The sequence below is a fragment of the Myotis yumanensis genome, unplaced genomic scaffold (assembly GCF_028538775.1).
Source record: "Myotis yumanensis isolate MYYU_CA2020_CCGP unplaced genomic scaffold, mMyoYum1.0.hap1 SCAF_7, whole genome shotgun sequence".
Classification (NCBI taxonomy): Eukaryota; Metazoa; Chordata; class Mammalia; order Chiroptera; family Vespertilionidae; genus Myotis; species Myotis yumanensis.
Window position 1 is genome coordinate 2,615,108 of NW_027223758.1, and position 20,323 is coordinate 2,635,430.

Here is a 20,323-nt window from a genome sequence, read left to right on the forward strand (position 1 = left end):
CCTTGACAACACCTCGGTCCGACAGGATCAGTTACTGACTGGCTGTGTGTTGAGTCCTTAAAAGTCACCCGCTCTGAAGGCTTCCTCCAAACCCTTGGAGCTGCCTCGCAGCATTCCTGGCACTCCAGGGTGCCGGGCCTGGTGTGGAGGGTTCGAGGGATGTCATGTTCATGTGTACCAGATGCTGCCAGTAGCACATGCCTCCAAAGCAAACTGGGTGGGCCTTTCCCGTGTCCCACCCCAAGCACGCCCTGCGCGGACTCCCAGTTCCACCACGAGTGCTCTCAGTCCCTCTGGCTCAGGATTTCCTCGCAGGGTCTGACGATAGGGGCACAGGCAGCATCCTTGCAGGCCGTCTGGTGTGTCACTGTTGCTGGCCCAGCTCACAGGTCCCTGTGTCTGTGGCAGGGAACCATGGGAAGGAACTGGCTCAGCGGCTGGCTTTTCAGCCAGGATCCTGTCCCTCAGGTTTCTTGCCATCCAGGATTGAGGAGTTTTTACTCATAGGATGGAGGCAGGTCACTCGCCTCTGTCCTGGCTCTCATCTGGTCCTCACTGTGCCTGTCAGTAGCCAGGGACCAGCAGCAGTTTTGTTTTACAGCAGCAAGTGCCCTGACTTACTCCTGCACTCCCAGCACTGTCCCCCCTACATGCGCTCCCTGCACCTCCTCTGGACGAGCCCTCCTATGCTCCCTGTCCCCTCCCTGCACCTTCCTACGCCCCCTCCCGCCCCTATGCCCTCCATGCATGAGCCCCATACCCCACACAATCCCTTCTCTGCAGCCTGCAGTTGCTTTTGCGATTTGTGAGTTGAGTTATTTTTTCAAAAGCAACATGTTAGAAAAGGCATTTGCACAGCTATCCTGTACCACAGTTTTACTGTAATCATTCTGTGGATGAGAGTCACATGGTGAAATTTTTGTGCTAAAAGAACACCCAGTAGACTGTTTCTTCTCAGAGTTCATCTTTATTTACTGGGAAGGACCCAAGAAGAGGGTCTGGATGAAGGGAGACGGTGCCTTCTAAACAGGAAGCAGAATGGCTTGCCCCTAGGGCAGGGGTGGGCAACCTTGTTGTGAGTGCGTGCCAAAACCAGCAAAATCTCTGACTCAAAATTCTTCTGTGTGCCAACCCTAATTTTTTGAGAACATGTTACTCTACTTGGTATCTCTTAAGGTGTACGTATGTGAAGAACCTTGAAGAAATAATAAAATTCATTCGAGCGACAAAAACACAGTATATGATGATGAAAAAATACGTTTATTTTTTAATGTATACATGTACACTGATAGTCCAACAGAAAACTTTATGACTCCGTTTGATATTATCAGTGGGACTTTTGCTGCTGCATCACTGATGACAGAGATTTTACATCAGGTTTATATTTCGTGACCTTCAGAGATATGCACAAGCTACTACTATCATCCGTCAGGCTACTCCTATTACGAGACTTAACAAAATTCATCACTGAGAACAAAGATTCACAAGCGTATGTGGATGAAACCAAAACACTGGTTGGATCTAGGAAGGCAGGGAGAGTTAAGGCAGAGGCATAGAAATTGCTCTTCCCCTCTCTCGTCAATCCATGTCTATGGTCTTTAAGATTACTTGTTATGTAAATTATTTATTTATCTAAGATGCACCTACACTGAATTTATCTGAAAAATAAAAAAGTCGATATTAAGAAAAAAATTGTAAATGGAAGATTATAAGAGAGGGTTTCATGTGCCAGCAAAAGTTACTGGCGTGCCATGTTTGGCACGTGTGCCAGGGCTTGCCCACCCCTGCCCTAGGGTTTCTGCACAGCTCTGGTGTGAAGTGGTTTGGAGATGTGAGGTGCCGAGACTGGTCTCCCTGACATTTTGGAGGATTGTGGGGAAACTGGAGACTGCCCAAGTGTCGGCTGGGACTGGGGCTTCTTAGATACTGATGGCTTGGAGAGAGCTCTCCTCATGTGGGGTTGGGGACCTGATATCACACCCCAGCTATCTGTTACTGAGCACCCCACACTTCACTAAACTCTCATCTCTGCCTTTCCTGCGCCTTCAGCATGCGGCCACCTTCTTAGGAGCACATGGGTCTTCTGAATGACCACAGTTCCAGTGGGTCTGCATCTTCCATTCCGCTTCAAGTAACTGAAAATAGGTCCCCATCCGGTGAGAGTGATGGTGTTGACGGTGATGGTAATGACGGTGTTGATGGTGATGGTAATGATGATGGTGGTGGTGGTGATTATGATGATGATGGTAGAGATGGTGATGATAACTGCTCACATGTACTGAATGAACATGTCTTAACTCACTCTGCAGCCCGAGATGAGGAAACCAAGGCGCAGGGAGCTGAGGCCCAATGGCTTGAGGGAGGAGGGTACCTTCTGCCTGCTGTTGTCAAGAGGCACCTGCTCTGTCCCAGACTCAGTTCCAGCCGGGTCCCTGGGCAGAATGCAGGAACCTATGTTACCCTCTCTGCCCATCAGGGTCTCATCCCCAGCAGGCTTGCCCTGACCTCAGTGGCACTTGTGGCCTGGTCCCTGTGAGAGACTCAGAAATATTTGTTGAATGAATGAAGAGCATTTAGGTGTGCAGGGGCCTCTTGTGTGGGCCTGGGTGTCCCTCCTTCCCTCGGAGTCAGGGCAGTGGGCAGTCTCCCAGGAGGAGGGGGTCTGCCTCTGCTGTCCCTCCAGTGCTCAGGTCCCCACTGGTCCTGTCCAGGTGCACAATCCTGCAGTGGCTTGGAGGCACCCTCGTCTGGTGAGCACTGGCACCTGCAGGAGGCGGGTGCAGAGTCAGGTCTTCACAGATGAGCCTGAAGGGAGGGTCTGTGGGCTGGCTGTACTCAGACTCCACCTGAGCTTGGTGTGTGTGCTTTGTGGAGCAGCCCATCCTGACCCCACGCAGACAACACCTGCTGCAGACTGTTGACCATTTGCACATTTTGACTATGGCAGCGCACAGCCGGGGCAGGGAGTGTCCTGGCCTGGTCTTGTTGCTTATCCATTCCTGTGGGTGCAGAGAGCTCACAGGGCCTACTTCCCGGGCTTGGTCCCAGGTTGGGGCTCTCAGGAGGTTCCAGAGCTGCCACACGAGAACAGCCAGGTGGGCTGCAGGCTGGATCCCTAGTGGTGGGCATGCAGGAGGCAGCCGATCAATGATTCTCTCTCAACACAGATGTTTCTCTCTCTCTCCCCCCTCCCTTCTTCACTGAAATAAATTACACACACACACACACACACAGCCAGGTGCTCGCCCAAGCCTGGAGGCCCTGGCATAAACCCGTGTGGAGGTGCAAGCCTGCTGAGGTCGCTGGACTCTGGGGCCAGAGTGGTGTCCCCACTGCGTGTGATCCTGGGGTCAGGTCCTGCCAGGAGACTGTGTTCCCTGGGGGAGGGAGTCGTGGAAAGGAGGAGCTGCAGGGACCACAGGCATCTTAGGGCAGCCTGACCAACCTGCAGCCCATGCGCAGAGCCCTGCTCTCTATTAGAGGGGCTGTGCCTTTCCATCTTGCTCAGTTTCCTACTCAGCCCCGGGGAGTGGCTCAGTGGCCATTGGCTTCTCTCAGGACCCACCCCCATCAGTGTCTGCAGCAATGGCTTGTAGAGGGGCCTCTTCTGAATCATTTCTGGCTCCCATTCCCCAGTACAGGTGTGATTCCTGCCCTGCCTTCCTGCTGTGAGCTCTCTGGGTGGTGGGGGGTGTGGGGATCAGCCTGGCCAGCTGGGGTGGGAGTAGACCTGGAAAGAGCAGGTGTGTGCCCATCTCTGTAGCCATTCTTGTCTTGGCTGCTGCTGACTCCCCACAAGGGAACCTTGGTGGTCTGTACATGTCACCTCTGCGGGGACAAGGACAGCTATAGGAATGTAGGTGAGGTGTCCATGCAAATGTGTCCTTTCCGGGCTCTTCCTGACACGTGCCCCAGGGCGGTCAGCCCTGGACTCTGCTCACTTGGGCAGCCTCTCTTGCCCACCCCTGGGAGCTGCACGGGTTTGCTTTCCTTCCTCTGTGCAGAGAAACAAGTTCCACAGGGACTGGGATGCTGAGAAGGGAGGTGGGCCAGTATCCAGGTGGGGTGCGGACATGCAGCTCCTGGCCCAAGGGCAGGGAGGGGGTGAGGAAGGTGGCTCCTGCTTCCCAGATTCCACAGCCAGTTCTATGCCTCGCTACAGGGGTGAGGAGGTGCACAAGTGTGCACCTCTCCCTTCCTTCGTCACCTCCAGGTGAAATACTGGCCGTCCTTTCTCCCTCTGATGAGCTGGGGAACAGCACCTCACCATTTTTATTTCTTCAGTTTGAGTTACCTCCAAACATTCTTACCCCACTAGCTGCTGGGAGCCCAGAGGTGCAGGTTGGGCTGCAAGGGTCTGATTTCTCAGGGTCACCCACCACCAGTGTCCAGGCTTATATCCCTAATCAGGTTGCTGGGGCAGACAGCCTGGAGAGCCCAGCTCCCAGCCTGTGGCCTGGACTTGAGGGGCCTGGTCTGGAAGGTGAGCCAGGAGGGTGGGATGTGTGGCTGCCTGGTGCTGGCTGACCCCTACCTGGCCCTGTAGCATCTCCTTCTCTGCTGCTGTGTCCAGGGGACACCTGGAGGAGTTGTGGAGGAGGCTATGGGCAGCTGGCTCCAGCCTTGACTGTTTATTAGGTTTTATTCAGAGCAGAGAGGCCCTGGGCAGGGTCAAGATGGGGGGCATAGTCATCTACTTGTGTCTCCCTCCCTGGCCCCACACTGGAGGTGGCCCCCTTCTGGACAGCCCTGGGCTGGGCCTCAGGTCAGTGAGCAGCTGGAGTTCAGGGATGTTCGGCATACTCGTCCAAGTTTGCTGCCCTCAGCATGCCTCCCACACCTCTGCAGGGTGTGTCTGGTGGACCAGGCCCTGGTCAGGTGCCTCTGGAGGGGGTCAGTGGTCTGAGCATGGGTGTGTGTGGAGCATGTGACTGCAGGAGGGAGGGAGGCTGAGCATGGACACGCAGGGCTGCATTGGGTACTGAGCGCAGGTCCTGGGCTCAGCCATGAGGTCTGGGCTTGTAGCCCTGCCCGCACTGCGGCAGTTATCCAGCGAGGCCTGCTCAGGGGAGGCCCAGGAACCCTGGGGCAGGGTGCAGTGACTTTAGGCCTTCCTTGGGGGAGGGTTCTAGGAGGAGGGTGTTCCCAAATTTGTTCCAGGGGGAACCCTAATCAGAGACCAACCAGCCCAGGACAGTGCCCGGGGCCCTCAGTTCCAGGTGTCCTCCTCCTGCCTGGCTAACCACTCAGAAGGCTCATCTGGTCAGGAGCCAAGCCCCATGAAGGGAGGTGGGCAAGCATGAAGCCCAGAGAGCCAGGGGAGCAGGGGCCAGCTTCCCTCAGAGGGAGGGTCCATAATGGGGTTCAGGGAGGTTCTGAGCAGCCCCAAGAGAAAGCTCAGACTGGACAAAAGCCTGGCTCCTTCCACACCAGCAGGGACATCAGGCCCAGGGCTTCCCCCAGTCTCCCTCCACACACCGGACCGGAGGTGCCTCTGTGGGTGCTGTTCACACCCCTCACAGAGGAAGGAGTGGGGAGAGGCCATCATGCCCAAGGCCAGTGCTGGGGGGCCAGCTCTGCCTCTCCATGGTCAGGCCCAGGCTTGCTGGGGCATCCTTGCCACTTCCCTGTGCTCCACGGGGGCAGGAGATGGAGGGACAGGGGCCTGGCTCAGGGTGGGCACAGGAACATGGGGGCCCTGGCTTCTGCTCATGCCTGCAGCTGTCTCAGGGAGGGGGGCTGGAGGTCTGGGCTGAGGAGTGGGGAGGCTTTAGGAGGGGAAGAGGCCAGGCCTGACACCTAAGTGGTCCTCTCTGTGCTGGTTTTCTGTTCCAGGCCTGGAGTTCAGGGGCTGGGGAATTTGGAGGGAACCAAGGCCCTGCTCAAGGCCCTACTTGGCCAGAGGGGCTCATCCCAGCTGCCATTAAGAGGAAAAACTGCACAACTGCAAAGCAGGGTTGAGGACTTGCTGGAGGGGGAGGGTGGGCACCTTCCTGTGCCTTTGCCACTGATCTTCGCCCAGTGACGGACCCCAGGAGCAGTCAGGGAACTGGATGGGGGCAGGGAGGCAGGAGCCAGCGGGCAGAGCGCGTGCCACGTTACCAGCAGGTGGCGCTGGCTCCCCAGGACAGAAAAAAATGCCTGCAGCAAACCCGAGTGGGTGTCACTGCGGCTGCTGAGGGCGGAGGAGGGGTTTGACACCTTCCCCCTCGCTGCGGAGCCTCACGTGCCTGAGTCCCGCATAGTCCAGAGCCAGGCCTGGGGCGCGATGCGCTCAGGCGCATGGACCTGCCCTTGTTTGCACCCTGGACACGTGTAGACTTGTCCTCCCCCCTCCCCAGTTGAACCTCGTCCTCCAGGCTCACGGCAGTTGCGGGGTCTCAGTGAGGGCCACCCCCACCCCGCGGCCCAGCCCACTGAGGGAGGACAGACTTTGCAGTGACCTCAGACCCTACTCCCTTCCTCGTTGTCATAGCAACAGTCCTGCGGTTTGGGCAAGTGGCCCTCGGGGCACAATTGGCCTCGCGCCCGTTGTGCTCCTGTCCTGTGAGGCCGCTCCACCGCCAGCACCGCGGTCAGCTCCCGGACCCGCCAGCAAGGTGGCCGGACCTGCCCAAACCCAGCCTCCCAGCCACCCCTTACCCAGCACATGGCGCCCCCAGCCCCCGGCGGCTCCCACCACCGCTCCGCTGCTCCCCGCGGACCCTCCCTTTGTTTCCCGGTCCCCGCGCTTTCCCGGACGCCCTCCCGGTCTCCGGCGCCCGCTGCAGGCTCTTCAGCGCTCGGTGCTGCAGACCCACGTGGCCGAGGGCCGAGGCCGGGTGGCCGCAGGCTTCCCTCTCCGTCGCCCCCGCCCGCCTGCGACGCCTTTGTGTCCCGCGGCCAGGTCCCCGGCCCGCAGCTGGGCCGCCCTCCGGGAGGACGCATTGTTCGCCGGATTTGTCCGCGGCGCGCAAGGGGCCGCCGGGGGCCAGGCTCGCTTTCCTCCCGCGGGAGGGGCGCCGCGGGCTGGCCTCGCGGGCCATTTCCATGAGAAAGAAGCGGCGAGGCGCCTCTCTTGGCATTCACCGCGTGCCTTAATTGTATGGACATTAAATCAAGGTCCGCTGTGAACACGCAGAGGGGCCCTCAGGGCTGCGGCGGGCGACCGGGCGGGCCGGGTCGGGGCTGCGGCCGTGACTCCGGCTCGCGTGGAGTCCTCGCGCGAAGGGCGCCAACGCTCCGGCGTCTTCGCCGCGGGCGGGCGGGGCGGGGCGCTGCGCCACGCCGACGGTGCTGCTCGGCCTCCAGCCCGGGCCCGCCCCCAACTCTGAGGACCCCGTCCTCGCCCCCTTCGCATCGGGGAGGGGCCCAGCAAGCCCCTCCAGGCGGCCCGGCGGCCCGGCGCCCTGCGGCATCGCGGCGAGGAGGCGCCGGAGCCGAGGTGGGCGAGGGAGGGGTGAGCGGGCGTGTGCGGCCGCCCCGAGGTGCAGAGCCTGCTCCTCGGGCAGCGCGAGCGCCCCCCTGCGGCGCCCCTCTCCACCCGACCCACGAGCGCGCAGCCAATGCGGTAAGGAAAGAATTTCGATGCTCACAGATGAAAACCGGTGTCTTTTCACAACCCAGCGAGCTCGCCCTCCCCGTGCACGGGGCGGCAAGAAGGCGCTCGAGCTGTAGGTGGTGAGAAAGACGGGGAGACCCGGAGGAACCGCTCCCGGGCTCGCCCCAGCCGGGCCCGAACAGTTACCCGTCGCGGGCGGGAGCTGTCGCCGCCGCCTCCGCTCCCAGCGCTGCCTCCGCTCCTAGCGCAGCCCGTTCCGCCGCCTCCTCGGTGCCCATGAGCCTCCCGGACGCCACTGCCCCGGGTGGAGGAGGGCGGGGGACGCCGCCAAAGGAGCAGGGCGAGTCCTTGGAGTCACGGCTTCAGCACCCGGCTCCTGCTCGCCGGCCCCGGGGCGCCGCTGTCCCCCGCCGCCTCCGCCGCCGCAGCTGCCTCCGTGCGTTTCCGAGCGCGGCTCGGGCACGGAGAGATTATCACTGGGGCGCGCGGTGACGTCACCGGACACCGCTCTGCCGCCGCCTCTCGAGGTGTCCTTGAGAACTGCGGAGGGCCGTGCACACGCGCGCACGCGCACACACGCGCACACACGCACTGCGCGGGCGCCTCCCTCGCACCCTCGCGCGTCCCACCCTGGGTGCTCCTCTGCTCACACGGACACCCTGAGCGCCCAGGACCGAGCCCGGTGCCCTGCGCCCGCACATACGGCCATGGAAATGCCTGTTTCTCTCACACACACTGGAGCCCTCCTGAGTCCCACCCGCGCCCACGAGAATGCGGCTCCTGCCGCCCACCAGCGACAGCCCCTCCGGGAGCCCATCGGCACCCACAGCCACACCAGGCCGGCAGCAGGCCTGGCTCCACCGAGGACACCTCCACACTCAGGCTGTACCTACCCCATCACACCCCCGCTGAGCTCCGGGTCACTCCCCAGGCGCCTCTGGCCCCAGGAAGGGACCTGCAGAGAAAGCACATCGCTCCTGCCCAGGCCTCCCCGCTGTAGGCCCTGCCCTGGTGGTGACACCGAGGAGGGAGACGTGACCCAGTGAAACACTGCTCCCCCGTTTCTTTGTGTTGACTGGGGTAGGAGTTCTTGCCCGGATATCAAGGAAGCACGGCCACACCTGGTGGCCTGGCTGCCCAGACAGTGTGCCCTCTGAGGACTGACCCCGATTGGGCCCTCGAGGGCCAAGGATTTGCAGTTTCCCTGAGCTACCCACCTCACGTCTCCATCGGCTTTTGTTCCGCGCAGACGGAAGGAGCTGCAGGCCCAGGCCCGGCCAGCAGGCCTCTGCCTCCCGCCTTCCCTTCAGGCCGCCAGACCCTGCACCATCTGCCCTCTGAGTGGAGCCTGCTGACCCTCCCTCCTCCAGTGGGCGCACCAGCCTGCTTCCTTCCTTTTCAGCTCTCCAGCCCCTGGGACCCCGAAGAGCGCCGCTGGGCGAGGCTGGGACTCTGCCGTGGAAACCCCTCCCCCTTTGGTGGGCTTCGGTCTGACCCTACCAGCCCACATTCCCTGCCGGTGTCAGGCATGCCCTTTTCTCTGGCAGGGGATTTGCAGGCCCCCCACTCCTCGGCACAGAAGCGAAATCACCACCCACTCTCAGGCCAGAGCCTGGGAAGCGACCCCCAGCCTGCAGGGTTGGCAGCCACAGCCTCACACAGGCCGGATGCTGGCACTGGTGGGGGTGGAGGGCAGGGGACACTGGGCAGCCCAGTTCCAGCTTCATCAGAGTGTGTTCCTATCTGCCTCTGCCCAGGAGGGGAGGTGGATGTGGGAGGGTCCCCAGACAGTGGGTCCGCTGTCCATGGTGTTGAAACCCAACCTTGAACCCCAGTCTCATTTTTCTCCCACCTCCCGCTGGACTCGTTGCCCAGTCCTGTCCCTTGAAGGGCCAGGGTCTCGGTGGAGCGGGGCAGATGCTCCCTCCCCCCGGAGAGGGTCAGGCCTGCTCTGGCTTCCAGCTCCCTGGATCTGGTTTGCATTCGAAGGGGAGGTCTCCTCAGGTTTACAGACCCCCAGTCTCTCTTCAGATGCCCTTTCCTGGGGCCACGGGAAGGTCTTCACAGACCTGTTCCCTCTCCTGGCCCAGCACCTACACTCTGCCTCCCTCACCACCGGCAGCCCCCTCCACAGGCGGGCAGGAGTGGGCACGCCTCCCCTGGACCAGACCAGCTTTGTGCACATCCCCAGCCCGGCCTGTAGGCATTTTCTTTCCCCATTTTTACCTCTCAGAGTCTTGGCATCAATGGGGCCAGAGCTCACCCCTTCCAATCCCAGCGACCCTCAGCCCCAACGCTTCCCCTGGCCCCGGGGACAAAGAGCTGCCCTGGGCCTGGGGGTGGAGCTGACTGTGGGTGCTGCATGGGAAAGGGGGCCACCGCCAGCCTCAGCCTGTCCGCCCTCTGTGCCAGCTGGGCGCCTCCCGGTGGCCCTGGAGCATCTGTAGGTGCCATAAAGGTCAACTTCCTGCTGCAGGCCCAGCGAGTGACCGCTCTGGTGGGCTCAGGGGGCACCCAGCGTCACCCGCTGGCCTTCTTCCCAGCACACTGGGAGTCTGTGTTTGTGGGTTTATTTATTTGCCGGCTCCCAGCATGTGGGGAGGGGACTCCTGGCTTGAGTGAAAGGCGCAGGAACTGGCGGCTCAGGGCTCCCAGTTCCAGGCAGCGGCCTCCGTGTGCACAAAGCCCTTCGTGCAGGCCAGCAACCTGGGTACAGGTCAGGTGGCTCCCTGGAGCGGGGTGGAGAGAAGGAAGGGAGGGACTTGTCCGGGACCCCACCCCTCCCTCCCTCCAGCGTGAAAGCCGGCGAGTAGTGAATAGTGTATAGTGTATAGTGAATAGTGTATAGTGAGTAGCGTGGGGTGAAACTAAGGCACAGAAACCCGTGAAGAGCCCCCGCCCTTTCTGCTCCTGCTTCCTAGTCACACCGCTGCTCCCTCCTGGGCACCAGACTTGTCATTCCTCCAAATAGGGGCGGGGCCATGGACACATCTGGGAACCGCTGGCTCTTGGCCTCAAGACCCTGCGCTCAGAGGACAGGGGGTTCTGCAGGGAAATGAGGTTGTCAAGACCCCTTGCTCCCTCCTCCCTGCCTACCCCGGCCTAGCCAGGCCTAGCCCGACCCCGCAAGGAGGGACAGATGACTCAGGGTCCAACATCCCCAGAGGTGCAACTGCTCCATCTGGTCCGCCACCTCTGCCTCTGGGCTAATTCCTCCTGCTTTTCCAGTTCAGGATTTTCTCCCACAGCTCATCTCCACACCACTGTCTCTCACTCCTTGGCTTTCTCCTACTGGCCCATTTCTCCTTCCCTTTCTCCTCCCTCCTCCCACCCCATCTCTGCTTCTCTCCCCTCCACCTTCCTCCACCTCTGAGAGCCTCTGGCTCCCTAACCCACACCTTCCTCCAGGGTCCTTGCCATCTGCTTCTGGGTGATTCCAACAGGAAAAGGAAAGGGGGGGGGGTCCTTGGAGAGGCCCCAGGAGCTTCTGAGACTTGTCTGCTTGTAGGGACAGGGACAGGGACATGGAGTTGAATGTATCTGCTGGGCACCGGTCACCACCCCTTTGGCCTCTGGGACTACTTCATAGAGCTCTGCTTTTCGGCCTCTCCTACCACTTCCTTTGGAAAGTGTCTCAGATACCAATTCTCACTAAGGTGTGAATGACTGTCAATATTTGCTGTTTCCCTCCAGTGTGCAGCCATCAGCTTCCTCTCTATGCTGCAGTCGGCTGTGACATGCTCCCTCTGTGGGCTCTGTGCCTCGGACTGCCCTTGGCTTTGGCAGTGGGAGGTGCCTGCAGACCTGCAGGAGGAGGGAGTTAGTGTCGCCTCCTCCGCCTTGCAGGATGCATTACTCGCCTCCAGGGTTCCAATGGGCTTCACTGGGAAGGACGGAATGAATGACAGGCTTTCCTGCCCCCAAACCAGAGCAAGAGACTCTGGGCCCCGAGAGGCCTCCCAGACCCCTAGACCCCCGCCCCCATGACCAGGAGGGAGAGATGAGCCTGATGCTCAGAAAGGATGGGAGGAAAGGGGGTACCATGGGAGCAAGCTTGGGGAGCCCCAGGAGGGAGTGGGTGGTGGCTGAAGTGGGGAGGAACCCCGCTGCCTCTGGTCCTTCCTAAGCCCCATCTGACAGGGTTGGCTGGGCCTCCGGGTGGGAGTGCGGTGCTGCAGGGGGAGGGTGGCTGGGGCTGAGCACCCCATCTGGACACCCCGCCATGCTGATGGTGACTGTGGAAGCTCAGAGCTGACCCAGACATGCAGGGAGGGGACCCCTGTGCCTGCCAGCTCCTCTCCCGTCCAGCCCACCCTCGGGGCAGGGGGCAGTAATGACAGCTAAGTAATCCCTAATCCGAAGAGCCAGCTCCCCAGCCCACACCCCATCTGCGAGGTGGGGAGTCGGGGAGAAGGACGAGGGTGCTCAGGGCTGAGGGCTGAGGCCCAGCTGCACTGCCTGGCTGTGCCTGGAAGGGAGTCAAATTGCTCCCCATTCGGTGTCTGGAACCAGCTCCTGGGGAGTGGGGGCAGGCCAGGGGCTCGGGGGCACTGAGACTGCTGTCTGGGCGAGCAGAGCCTCTGCCAGCCACTGACACTGTGGCTTTGCCTTGAAGAGGGTGGAGGGCTCCTGGCCCATGTCCTGTCTCCTGGACACTGTCTCCTTCAGGGCCACCTTGGGTGACCATTTTCTCTCTTTCCAAAGGCGAGAAACCACATGGTCATCCTGCTTGTCTCCCCTGACCTGGCCCCATGGAGCTGCCCCGGCCCCAGGCCAGGCCCAGGCCCCTCCCAGGCCACGCCACAGCCCTTGCACCCCTGGTTACAGGGAGCAGGACTGCATAGGCTCCCACGTCCCTGAGAATAGGTCAGAGGTGGGCGGGCAGCAGCAGGGAGGGCACAAGGCTGTGCTCTCTGCACTGATGGGCCGAGTTTGCCCGGGTCCCCTTGGCTGCCAGACCTGGACAAGGCCCTGTGGGACCCCACACAACTCTAACCACACCCCCTCTGTCCTCCACCCAGAGGTGACGCAGAGCAGGCCACACCACGCCCGGCGTCCCGCCACTGTGCCCAGACCCCCACAGGGACAGGGCTCTCAGAGAGCACCGGGCTGCTGGCAGGGCCAGGCTAATGTTACTAAGATTAGTGAACCATCAGCTCCAATGACTGCTAATGCCCAGACAGGAGGACACCCTGCACTGCTGCCTCCTTGTACTGGTGAACCATTCTTGAAAGTGGAAGGTCCTGCTGGGAGGGGCTCCTGCCTCTCCCCACTCTCCCCGTCCTCCCCGGCCCCTCCCTCTGCTGTCACTTTACTCCCCTGATACCTTTTGCTCGCCCGCCCCGGGGTCCTTCCTGCAGGGGCCTGGTCTTGCTCTTCACTCCCCTGGAATTTGGCCAACTGAGAGGGGTGTGGCCTCCAGCAGGGGGGCAGTGGGGCTGCGTTTCTCCCTGGGGACAGCCTCTGTCACCTTTGCTGCCCTTAAACCCAGCCAGTGTCCTGTGGCCTGAGTGTGGGTCCCGGGAGCCAGACCGGAGAGTGCGCCTCTGACGGAGCAGCACCTGGTCCCTGCGGAGCGGAAAGGGAGGACGGACTTGCCGCCGTTTCTGTGAAAGTAAGATTTTCATGAAAATGGACACTTGGGAAGCTTTGTTCACTCAGAACCGCATTCCCTCCCACCTTGAGGGGCCCCACTTATGTAAGAGTCTGGGTGTTCACCAGGACTGGGTGAGGGACAAGGACGAAGGAGGTGCCCCAATTGAGCCAACGGGGTGGCCTGGCAGCTTCAGGACGTGGGGACAGGGGTACGGGATGTGAGGACAGGGATACGGGACGTGAGGACAGGGATACGGGACGTGGGGACAGGGATACGGGACGTGGGGACAGGGGTACGGGACGTGAGGACAGGGATACGGGACGTGAGGACAGGGGTGCGGGACGTGAGGACAGGGATATGGGACGTGAGGACAGGGGTGCGGGACGTGAGGACAGGGATACGGGACGTGAGGACAGGGGTGCGGGACGTGAGGACAGGGGTGCGGGACGTGAGGACAGGGATACGGGACGTGAGGACAGGGGTGCGGGATGTGAGGACAGGGGTGCGGGACGTGAGGACAGGGATACGGGACGTGAGGACAGGGGTGCGGGACGTGAGGACAGGGATACGGGACGTGAGGACAGGGATACGGGACGTGAGGACAGGGGTGCGGGACGTGAGGACAGGGATACGGGACGTGAGGACAGGGGTACGGGACGTGAGGACAGGGGTGCGGGACGTGAGGACAGGGATACGGGACGTGAGGACAGGGGTACGGGACGTGAGGACAGGGGTGCGGGACGTGAGGACAGGGATACGGGACGTGAGGACAGGGGTACGGGACGTGAGGACAGGGGTGCGGGACGTGAGGACAGGGATACGGGACGTGAGGACAGGGGTGCGGGACGTGAGGACAGGGATACGGGACGTGAGGACAGGGATACGGGACGTGAGGACAGGGGTACGGGACGTGAGGACAGGGGTGCGGGACGTGAGGACAGGGGTGCGGGACGTGAGGACAGGGATACGGGACGTGAGGACAGGGGTACGGAACGTGAGGACAGGGGTGCGGGACGTGAGGACAGGGATACGGGACGTGAGGACAGGGGTACGGGACGTGAGGACAGGGATACGGGACGTGAGGACAGGGGTGCGGGACGTGAGGACAGGGATACGGGACGTGAGGACAGGGGTGCGGGACGTGAGGACAAGGATACGGGACGTGAGGACAGGGGTGCGGGACGTGAGGACAGGGATACGGGACGTGAGGACAGGGATACGGGACGTGAGGACAGGGGTACGGGACGTGGGGACAGGGGTACGGGACGTGAGGACAGGGGTACGGGACGTGGGGACAGGGGTACGGGATGTGAGGACAGGGATACGGGACGTGAGGACAGGAGTGCGGGACGTGGGGACAGGGGTACGGGACGTGAGGACAGGGATACGGGATGTGAGGACAGGGATACGGGACGTGAGGACAGGGGTGCGGGACGTGAGGACAGGGATACGGGATGTGAGGACAGGGGTACGGGACGTGAGGACAGGGATACGGGATGTGAGGACAGGGGTGCGGGACGTGAGGACAGGGATACGGGACGTGAGGACAGGGGTACGGGACGTGAGGACAGGGGTGCGGGACGTGAGGACAGGGATACGGGACGTGAGGACAGGGGTGCGGGACGTGAGGACAGGGATACGGGACGTGAGGACAGGGATACGGGACGTGAGGACAGGGGTACGGGACGTGAGGACAGGGATACGGGACGTGAGGACAGGGGTGCGGGACGTGAGGACAGGGATACGGGACGTGAGGACAGGGGTGCGGGACGTGAGGACAAGGATACGGGACGTGAGGACAGGGGTGCGGGACGTGAGGACAGGGATACGGGACGTGAGGATAGGGATACGGGACGTGAGGACAGGGGTACGGGACGTGTGGACAGGGGTACGGGACGTGGGGACAGGGGTACGGGACGTGGGGACAGGGGTGCGGGACGTGAGGACAGGGATACAGGACGTGAGGATAGGGGTGCGGGACGTGAGGACAGGGATACAGGACGTGAGGACAGGGGTGCGGGACGTGAGGACAGGGATACAGGATGTGAGGACAGGGATACAGGACGTGAGGACAGGGGTGCGGGACGTGAGGACAGGGGTGCGGGACATGAGGACAGGGTGCGGGGCATGGGGTGGCTGCTGCTTTCTCCCACTCCTGCCCCTGACAGGACACCCTGGGTCACCGGGTGAACCAAGATGCTGGTGGCCCCCCCGGCTCAGGAGGGGCACGGGGACCCCTGAAGGTGCACCCAGCACTCTGCCCTGTGTGGGTGGGCTGGGGCTCTGTCTGGGAGCTGTCGAGGTGCTGCCCAGGTGACAGGGCTGAACATCCATGTGCCAGGGCCCCAGCATGGCGGTGACAGACGTGTCAGGCCCCTCCCCCTGGAGAGTGGAGCTGGGGCTGGGGATCAGGCCTGGATGGAACAGTTGAACGGACATATCTAGTGTTGAACATGCAAAGGGCTGTGAGGTGCTGGGCGATTCAGCCTGGGCCCCTGCGCCCTCCCCCCTCTCCTGGTCAGCAGCTCACCTGGCCACCTCCAGACAAGGATGGAGTGCCACACCACAGGGAAGGAGCCGGCTCCCGAGTGGCCCCCGGGGGCACACGTCAAAGTGTACCTGGACCCAAGGGAAAGGGAGGCTGGAGGGACCAGGCGAGGAGCCCTGTCCTCGGTGGGCCACCGAGGACCTGCTCTTCTTAGAAAACTTCCTGCAGGGGCTCTCCTTGGCCTGCCCATTGCTGGTCCCTGCTCCTGGGGCGTGTGACCCTTGCCTCAGACCTGCTTTCTGGGGGCTGGGCTGAGACAGGAGCTGGGGCTCTGGGAAGACGGTGACATTGGTGCGGCTGGCTAAGGCCTGTCACTGCTCTGCCACCTCCCCTGTCTGAGCGAAGAGCCAGGGAGGGAGTGAGTGGTTGGATGTGTCCGATGGGAACCCCACTGCGCCAGTGCTTGGCTCCTGGTGGGAATTTGAGTCCTGTGGGGGGACCAGGGGGCCAACTGCAGGGTGGTGGGGACACCCTGGGTCCGGGCTGGGACTGGCAGGAGCAAGGAGTCTAATCGTGTAGAGCAAGCGTGTCAAATGCTCGGCCCGAGGGCCGCATGCCTCGTTTATTTGGCTTGTGCTAGCCTTTGAGTTTGACCTGCTTGGTGTAGAGCACTCCCAGCACGGTGGGAGCAGCATGCCTGCCCCGGGCCAACGTTAAAAATGCTGAATGAGCCCAGCTGGTGTGGCTCAGAGGTTGAGCGTCGACTTATGAACCAGGAGGTCATTGTTAGATTCCAGTCAGGACACAGGCTCCATCTCCATGTGGGGCATGCAGGCAACAGCCAATCAATGATTCTCTCTCATCATTGATGTCGCTCTCTCCCTCTCCCTTCCTCTCTGAAATCAATAAAAAAATAGATATATTTTTTTTTAAAGAAAGAAAAACAGTGAACAAATCCGGGAAAAATCGAGCCTCCAAGTTGTTAATTGGCTTTGCCTCAATCAGCCTAATGAATATTCATGAGGTGTGCTGTCCTCATCTGCTTTGATCCGCAGCTTGCCACCAGGAGCTGATGCCTGCCTCACACCCCTCCTCCTGCGCTGACTGACAGTAGCCCACACTCTGCTCTGATTGGCCCAGCTGTTCTCAGAAATGCCATAGCAACCCCTGGCTGGTTGCCTAGCAATTCTTCCCTTTCTTCTTTTTTCCCCTAAAGCTCAAGCCAAAAATCCATAGGGTGGAAAATGTGCCATGGCGTGCGTGTGCGCACGGTGGGTGTTCACACACACGGGTACAGTTACCTGTGGACGTGTGTGCAAAGAAAGAGCTGGGAGGGGATGTCTCTCCCCCAGCAGAATCCAGGGACTCGGGGTGCTTCTGTGCCCCAAACTGCCCTGGCTCGCCTGCCCAAACTGTCTGAGTGCACCCTTTGCTTGGGAGAACGGAGGGGACATGGGCTGCTGGCCCAGGGGGATGTCCTTGGGTGCCTGCTGCATCCCCCACCAGCACCACCCCCACCCGCACCCCCACAGGCAGGCAGCACCAGGCAGACCTTCAGGCCCCGCTCCTCACTGGGGAAGGAAGGAGGCCGACGCCTGGCTCTGCCCAGTGGTTGTACAGGCCTCAGACCAGCGTGTCAGGCTCACGGCGCTAGGGTGCGTGAAGGTGCTGGTGCCCGTCGCCTGGTGGCATCAGAAGCACCTGCTTGGCTCGGCTAATCCCAGAGGAGGTGCACCTAGTGCCATTGAGGGACTAGCCCCGTGGTTGGCAAACTGCGGCTCGCTGGCCACATGCGGCTTTTTGGCCCCTTGAGTGTGGCTCTTCCTAAGCCTTAGGAGTACCCTAATTAAGTTCATAACAATGTACCTACCTATATAGTTTAAGTTTAAAAAATTTGGCTCTCAAAAGAAATTTCAATCTTTGTACTGTTGATATTTGGCTTTGTTGACTAATGAGTTTGCCGACCACTGGACTAGCCCCTTGGGAAGAAAGTGGTGGCCTTGGTATTTCCACTTATTTTTTGCTTAGAAAAGGTTTAAGGCACAGTTCAAACCAGGGAAGCTAGCAATGGCACCTCCGAGTCCAGACCCCGGGTTGCAGAGGCAAGCCGGGCGCCCACTGCCCTCGGAGGCCACCCAGCGGCTTGTTCTGGGCGACCTCCAGGATGTGGGATGAGGTGCCTGGCCACCAGCACCGTCCCCCGGTCCCTGACATGGCGACACCCATGTCTGGGAGAGGACCAATACAGGCGGCAGGCAGGTCATCGGGGACGAGGGCTCCCATTTGCTCTGCCTAGGACAGGCCAGGAGAGCAGGGCCTGAGCGGGCAGCCCACTGACCAGGGGCTCCTGACCACGGACAATGCTGGTGGGCGGCTGGTTCTCGTTTTCAAAAAGAAGTGGGGAGGGTAGCTATTTTTCTCCTGGCAGGGGGTGGGTGAGAAACTGCAGCCCACACCATGGGGTTCCTTACATTTCCTTTATTTCAGGATAGCGAAGAACCGATATGGCACATTGGTGACCAGCAGAAGCCAAATCCTGAGCCTGCATCGATCCCCGTCCACCTCCCCGTTCAACAGGCGGCATCTCCAGTGAAAAGCTGCTCTGACTTCATCTCCATCAATGGCTGGGGAGGGAGTCAGCCCCCCCGGGGCCCGGGGCCGGAGCGCAGCTGTTCTGGACGTGAAGCCGGGGTGCAGGGGTGGGGTGGGGAGCACCCCCCTCCACGCTGATTGAGTAGCGTGGCACCTTCTTGGGGCAGGAGGGAGCCCTGGTCAGTTCCTGGTCCAGTGCCTCGTCCTCCCAATGTCTTTCCAGACCCCACCCCCCCAGGGCGCAGGGGCAGCCGGAGAGGGGGTTTCTGGCCAGTCAGCACAGCATGGCCAGGTGCCAGGTCCAGGTGTGAGGAAGGAGCTGGGTGGAAGGAAGCTGGGCGCCATGGAGACACGCGTGGTGGGAGCCTGGGTTAGTAGCCCCCAAGAGGGCCTGGCCATCTTCCCCTCCTCCTGAGGCACAGAGCCCCCCTCAGGGGCCAGCAGCTGGCCAACCCCCAAGAGGGGGACAGGTCCTGGCGGGTGTGACTCGGTTGAGCGTCGTCCTGTGCGAAAGGTCACAGGTTCAGTCTCAGGTTGTGAGCTCAATCGCAGTCAATGGGTGTTTCTCTCTCTCTTCCTCTCCCGCTTCCTCTCTCTCTGAAATCAATAGAAAACATTCGTTTTAAAAAAGGAGGAGGACAGGCGGCTGCAGAGGGCCAGCTGGTCACCTAGAGTGTCCGGTTCTCCAAAGGCCTCCAGGGGGGGAGGGGCACCCAGGACCAGGGTGGACCCTTGTGGTGCCTGGGAGGGACCCCTGCCTGGGGTTTAGGCCCCACCCCACATGGCTGGTGAGTTCAGGGTGGCCAGCCCTCTGGGAGGGGAGGCCCAGCTGGCGGCCACTTCAGTCTGTCTCGTGTGCTGTGCCTGGCCAGGCCCCAGTGGTGTGATGTGGAAACTGAGGGAAAGAGGCAGTTACCATGGGAACGAGGTGTGTTCGGAAGAGAAACCTAGGTATCCACCCTGTCTGGACGGAGTGTATTGTTAGCACAGGGGGTGCTCTTTCTCCAGCCAGACAAACCTTCTTGGGGCAGGAGCCCCCCTCCCCCCGAAGCCTGGGGTCCCGGAGCCCCGCGCCGCCCCCAGAGGTGCCCACAGCTGACAGGTCTGGGCGAGCTCTGGGCGGAGTCCTCCATGGTCCTGTAAGCCACCAAGGCACAGAAGTTCCGAACCCCCCGAAGGGACCCAGGAGAGGGCTGCAGCCTTTCCTGCCGAGGGGGGCACGGCTGGGTGCTCACTTTGGTCTGGGCTCCGGGAGGCATGTGCCTGGGGGCAGCCAGCCGGCCTGGCAGCCAGCAGGGTGGAGGGTAGAGTCAGTGATCCCTGTGGTCCTCTTGTAACCCCTCCTGCTCCCCTGGGGCCGACAGCACACAGATAGCACCCGGAAACGGCAGGCTTTGTCCTTGGAAATCAATCCAGCTCCGAGCGAGACTATCCCGACATCCCTTCAGAGAACAGTGCCCAAGGTCAAGGGGACCAGGGCTCACAGTGGCCAGCTGGGAGGCCAGAGCCCTGACATTCTGTAAATAGGGCCCAAGAGCTGCAGCCAACGTGCAGCAGGCACTGGGGGTGGGTGGGGAGGGAGATGCTGAAGAGGCCTTGGGGTCAGAAGGGGGAAGGGAGACTAGAGAAGAGGGTGGGCTGCAGGTAAGGGTGGGGGTCACAGGTATCCTCACCTGAAGCCATGGGACCCCCACTCCTCCCTGTGCAGGCAGCACGCGGAGGTGCTGCAGCCACAGACGAGGCCACGTCCCCCCGAGCCCTGCATCTTCCAGCCACCCCAAGAGCCACGGTCTCAGCCAGCTCTTCCCCATGGCCACCCACAGCCTAGACACGTGCGGTCCTGCCAGCCAGAGGGCAGACACGAGGGGGGACAGCCTCTTCCCACACGCTTCTCCCCCGACCCCCCGTCCTCCTTCCTCTCCTTCCCTCCCCACTGGTCTCCCCCATCCTTCGTGGTCCAGCTGCAGGAGGGAACAGCCTTGGGCAGTGTGTCCCCGGCTGTGGCTGTGCAGGCCCCCCACCCCCACGGGTGCCAGAGGAGCCTGTTAGGACAACTGGATCTCGGCAAGAGGGCATTCGCCTGCTGAGGGGATGGGCCCTCCGCAGG